The sequence below is a fragment of the Chiloscyllium plagiosum genome, chromosome 29 (assembly GCF_004010195.1).
Source record: "Chiloscyllium plagiosum isolate BGI_BamShark_2017 chromosome 29, ASM401019v2, whole genome shotgun sequence".
NCBI lineage: Eukaryota > Metazoa > Chordata > Chondrichthyes > Orectolobiformes > Hemiscylliidae > Chiloscyllium > Chiloscyllium plagiosum.
The window spans coordinates 16,031,285-16,037,284 of NC_057738.1; positions in this window are offsets into that span (position 1 = coordinate 16,031,285).

Sequence of the window (6,000 nt, forward strand, 5' to 3'; positions counted from 1 at the left end):
TCCTGCACTGCAACTATTGAACTGCCATTTCAAGAGGAAATGTGTCACACACATTTGCTCATAGTGCACTTGGCTCAGTACAACAGTGCACTTATTCCTTTAATTAGCTGAGCCGTCTGCAGAGCTCTTCACTTCTGTGCATTTTCATGTCATAACTCCTGATTTAAAACAAAACTATTAATTTATTAAATTAATATTTAATAGATTTAAATTGGGTAATTCTGAAAGCACCACCATGATTGGACCTTTGTTTTAAAAATATAATGCTTAATAGCTGTGATCTTATGCATGTTCTCCAGACTATTCTGCACTGATGGTAGAGCAATCCAGTTAGCCAGACACCCCTGCCCTGTGACAGAATTTACCAGATAAAACCTGGAACTGGTAAAATGTTTGAATAGAAGCTTTGCAAAGAAGCTTGATCAATACATTCCAATAGATATTACTGAATTGTTATTCGTGCATAACACGAACTCAGACATGATAGCACTTCAATCATCAAACTTATAATTTAAATTCCTATTAAGATGTTACACAAATATGTTGAAAAAAATCTGGTTACATTACCAGAGAGTGATGAGAAAGTGATGCAATGAAAAACTCACTGAACTGAAAAGCAGGCTTACTTACTTATTTATTTCCCTCAATCCTCCCCTCTCTCTTTATCCAAAACTGCTTCTTCCAGCCTGAGAGAAGTTTTATAAATGTGAGTCAATAATCCTTCAGCACATCACTTGTGACTATTATCATGTTAACTGTGACAGTTAAAAACAAACTAAGAGCAAGTTTTGACGATGTGTTCCTGCTGTGCCATTCAATCCGACCCTGTTATCTTCTGCTTAAATTCTTTACTACCAACTTCCCATATCCCTTGATTCCCTGAAAAATCAAAAGTCTGTCTTTTGCAGCCTTAAATATATTAAATGATGGAGCATCCACAACATCCCAGGGTAGAGGATTGCAAAGATTTATAACCATATAATTGAAAAAATTTCTCATTGTCTTAGATCTGAATTATTATCTCTTTATCCTGCTATCTTACCCTACAGTTTAGATTCCCCAACCAAGGGAAACCATCCTGCATGTCGAGCCCCTTCAGAAAGTTATATAGTTCAATAAGATCACTTGGTTCTTTTAAGCTCCAAAAAGTAAAATTTCTTTGTTATCCTAGGATAAACCTTTCATACCAGGAACCAATAGAGTGAACATTAGCTGTATTGATTCCAGGGCAATGTTCTATACAATTGCAACAAGATTTTCTTATTCTTGTATCCTAAATTCTTTCAATAAAGGCCTACTTGTTATGTGTCTTTTTAATTACTTGCAGTATCTGCATTCTAAGTTTTTTTACACCCAACTCTCTCTGAATATCACATGTATAAATTTCACATCTATTAAAAAATATTTTGCTTTTCTTTTATTTATCTATTTTTCTAATCAACCTACTTCAAGATGTTATTACACACCTCTGGAGCAGATCGAAGTTGAAGCCAAGGTAGGGACATTATTAATGTACCACAAGAGTGCCCATAAAATACACTGTCCTTCAGCTGCTCTGCTTTTACTACTGTCATTAATAACCTCGTACTTCACATTATACTCCATCTGCTGTCTGGTTACCCATTCACTTAGCCCATCTATATCTCCTTATAGCCTCTTTGTGCCCTGCTCACGTCTTACGTTTCCAGTTAAGCGTGAGTTTGATCCCCCTCCTCACCTACAGTGATCAGATAAGACTCAAATTTCTTTGTTCACTAGTTTATTTGAACATATGCAAGGGGGAATCACATGTATCCAAGGATGACATACGAGCTCCGCTGATTGGTTACTCTTTGTTACTATTCTAAGTTTACAATGATTGTAGCTCATTTGCATCTTCCAACTGCCAATCAACACACACACGTGCACGCGCACACATGCACGCGCACACACACACACACCTTTCATAGTTTAGGAATTCTCTCTTAATCAAAAGAAAAATACAGTTTTGGTCCTGTACACATAATGAAAGAATAAACAATATTCCTGCATTCTATCAAAAATAAAAACCCAAATTGCTTATCTCTGCAAAGAAAAATCTTACTCTGCTGGCAGCTGAATTCTAATTTCACTTATGTTTGAATCATAATTTTTGCTTCTTTGTGATATTCTCTTTCACTATCTAGGTTTGTATGGTCATTAGCCTTAAATACATTTCTCTTTGTCTAAATTGTTCACATAAGGCTGGGTTTTCTCATATTTTGATAGAGTATGTTTTTGAGTGAGATTCTTGGTTCTTGATAAAAGTCCAAGTCAACTTTTCTCAATCTTTCCACTTGTCATCTTACAATGCAATTGCCCTCTTAAGTGCCTGTCTTGTGAGTTGTGCACCAGGACAGGCATCGTACCTGCACTTTCCAGCAGCTCAGAGGCTTTCACCACAGCAGATCCATAACACATTCAGTGCCAGATGTGTGGATGGACCTGCACTCCATATATGCTCCACCCCGATCGCATGGCAATTCGGGGGATGAGGGGCCTTGACCTCAAGCCTGGAACCCCTTCTTTCCAAAGTGACAGGGTGGTGCAAGTAAGGATCCAAAGGGAGGAGTGGCACATGTGGGATCCCAGATGTTTCTTCTCAGGCAAATAGAGAGGAGTCCAATTCCTCGATTTTCCCATTGCCTGTGATGCTGAAGCCTGCAGAAGTCCAATCCAAGGAAGGTGACTCTGCATCTGAGCAGGAGATTTTCAGCAGGCCTAGGCCCTCCAGGCCCACAGAACGTATGGGACTGCAGCTAAGTCTTCCAGGCCAAATGGGCTAATTACAGAGCAGAATCCACCAACTCAGCTGCGGACATTGGGACTGCATTTATATGTAGTGGGAGAGAAAGGAAGAAAAACTTACTGACAGCACATACGTGGTAGATTGTTAAGTTTGTGGCATTTTTATAAATTTTTGTTCACTTGCTTTAATGTCTTTGACTTTCATGTCAGACCTGGTGAAATTGCATCTTTGAGACTTGAGCAGCCTCTTCTGACCCCAAGGATGAAGGAAGTTGTAATGGTAAAGCATTGTTTGTATCTCACAAGTAACCAACTCTTTGATTAAAGATAACATCAGATGTAATGGATCCTTGAACTGTGATTTTGGTGACTAGAGCCATGGCATTGCACCTCACAGTGGTCAACACTGTTGCCCATGCTTTGGATACTTTCACCAGTTTATTTATTAAAAACAAACTTTACCCAAGTATCTTGTAAATGAGGCAGACAAAGAGACACAGAATTTTGTTTGTGGTTCAACTTGATTTTATTAATAAAGTATTCTTTATTAAAAACATTATGTGATCATTTCCTAAATTCCCACAATATTTACTCTCTCTATCTAGCTCTATTCATCTGAGAAAGGACATTACCCACAAATATCCATGTGTTGAGCTAGGCCATTGGAATCTCCTTCCTCTCTGACATAGAGCTGGCTCTCTCCTACAAAGTTAGGTCTTGCAGGTCAAGGCGGATCTTCTACAAGGTCTTCTTCGATTGCCACATGGTCTTCTGCCATGAGTCTTGCTACAAGTCCTTTCTGCGAATCTTCGCTGAGGGGCTGGCTTCCAGGTGTGTGTTTTAACTCCGCCCCCTCACCCCAGACCTTCCTGAAAGTTTTGTGGTCAATGTGCTGGGTTCAAATCATCTAATGATGTTGCGCCAATATTCTTCACTGTTGCCATGCCTGGAGGTGTAAAGTGCGCTTACTCAGAAAGTCAAAATTCCAGAAAGTCTGATTGACACTTTAACACACAACTTTGAGGTAGTTGTAACTGGTTCCCCTTAAACCTTTGTAACTTCTTTGACCTTGGTTTCGACTGTTCTCTGTAGCCGCTAGCTGTTCGCTGCTGTTTAATTTAGTTTGGCCAATTTGCTGTCAGGTCCAATTTCCCTGGCTGTGGGTCAATTTAAAGTGTCCAATTTTGGGGCCGTGGTCACTTGACCATAGTCCCTCCTGTCAATCCCTTGAGGTTTCGAGGGAAAATGGGATCATGGGCTCAGACCTTGCTCTCAGCAAGCCACTTATCAAGTCTCAGACAGATAGCCTAACTCCCTAAGTGTCTGTACATGGACACCAAGACTCTATAGCCTATCTAATGTTTCTTATGTTCATCAGTAAGCTTAACAGTACTATATACAAATAATTTACTACATAAATTGAGAATTAGCCACTATTTATAAATGCTGGCTCACCCTCAAACCTCTTTAGTGATTGGCAGCACTTGGTAGAATAAAATTCATACCAATTCATTCTATAGTCCTGTCATAACGCAGTCTGGGTTCATTAATTTCTTGGCTTCTGCTATAGGAGCAAAGAGTCCTTAGTTAGTTTCCAGAGGAGTTCTTTCTTCCAGCTAAAAAGGATGGTGAGATAGTTCAAAGTAACCAGAATAAACAATACAGCTAAGTGTGATCAGAGATGTACCCATGCGTTTATCAGCACAATTAAGCCCCAGTCCCAGAAGTCATCCCACCAATTAGTCACTGATTTCCCTAGTATCCTTTTGAATTTTCTCTGCCTGCTGAATAATAGCATGTGCGTTTGCCAATTGTGTCTGGATCCGCTGCAATTTTTCTCATAAGACTTCAATGCCCAGTGTCCTATTTCTCCCAAATAATCCCCTAAACTTTGTCACTGACATTGACAAAGATCTAACTCCTCCTGTGAATGTCTGTGAGCTCAATCATGTGTAGCCTGGCTGGTATGTGTGACCTAATACAAAAGGTGGTGTTTCGGATGTTATGTGTGAAGGTCCCATACTGAAGGTTTCAATGCAACATTCTCACTTCCCCCCAGTATGATACCCTGGTGATGTCTGTGTTTAGGCTGTGGATCGCTACAATACAATTTAGAATGACATTTATCCAAAAAATACACTTGTATATTCATTTGAGTATACAGAGTAGGGGCACAAATTTACTTCTTTTGTTTACTGACAGAGTGGTACCTATAAGTTTTCCCTCTTTTCAACAGTGTATGGAAAAGTGCCGTCATATTCTAACCATACTTCCTTTCAGATACTGCTGACATTTTCCACCTGGAAGATTTGTAACCCACTTTCATTTGGTGTTATGATTGGTATACCCAATACCATCCCTACTGCCTTTGTTGGGGTTCCGTTACAATCGTTGTTAAACAAGATCTTGGTCAGTTGCAGTCATTGACAATTTGAAACATTGGGCTGTCTCCTCCTGTAGAATGGGTACTGTCTGTTTGGGTGATGGAAGAGGCCCAGGACCTGCATGTTCTTGGGGGAGTGGGAGAGGGAGCCTGTCCTTGCTTAATCCACTTGAGGTTCTCCCTCAACTGTTCATAGATTTTGCATGGGGTCCTATTCTGCAGCCCACAGTCATCATCTATCTTCTCAAGATGATCTTGTTTATGGTTCTAGTGTGTTCTCCTAACACCGTTACCAGTGTTGGTCTGTCTGATTTTCTCGTCTTCCCCCCCTCAGCATCTTGCCAACTGTCCAGATTTATTCGAGGAGAAAGTGAGGACTGCAGATGCTGGAGGGTCAGGGTTGAAAAGTATGGCACTCAAAAAAGCAAAGCAGGTCAGGCAGCATCCGAGGAGCAGGAGGGTTGACGTTTCAGGCCTATCTAAGCCCTATCTAAGGCTTGTTTAACTTGTTGGGTTAAAAGTCTGAGCTTATTATGCAAATTGAGGGTATTGGTAATGGACGTTCCTGCTCTGAAAGCTATTGCTAAAACATTCAACATATCTCTTTGGCTTTGATCTGGCCTCCCCACTGTCAATCTGTTTTTGTCCTAATAGCCAATGGGTCAAATACGAGTATATTTTCTGGAGTTGGGAAGGGTACCAGTCTGACAGTTGGATATATGTTACACCATCCATACCAATTTGTGGTGTATTTTGTCGTACAGGGTTTTTCATGTGTGTTTTAAAACCACCCAATTTTATAGTCCTGGGGTAGTCCTCGGACAAACATGCAGGAGTCCACTTCTGGCTGA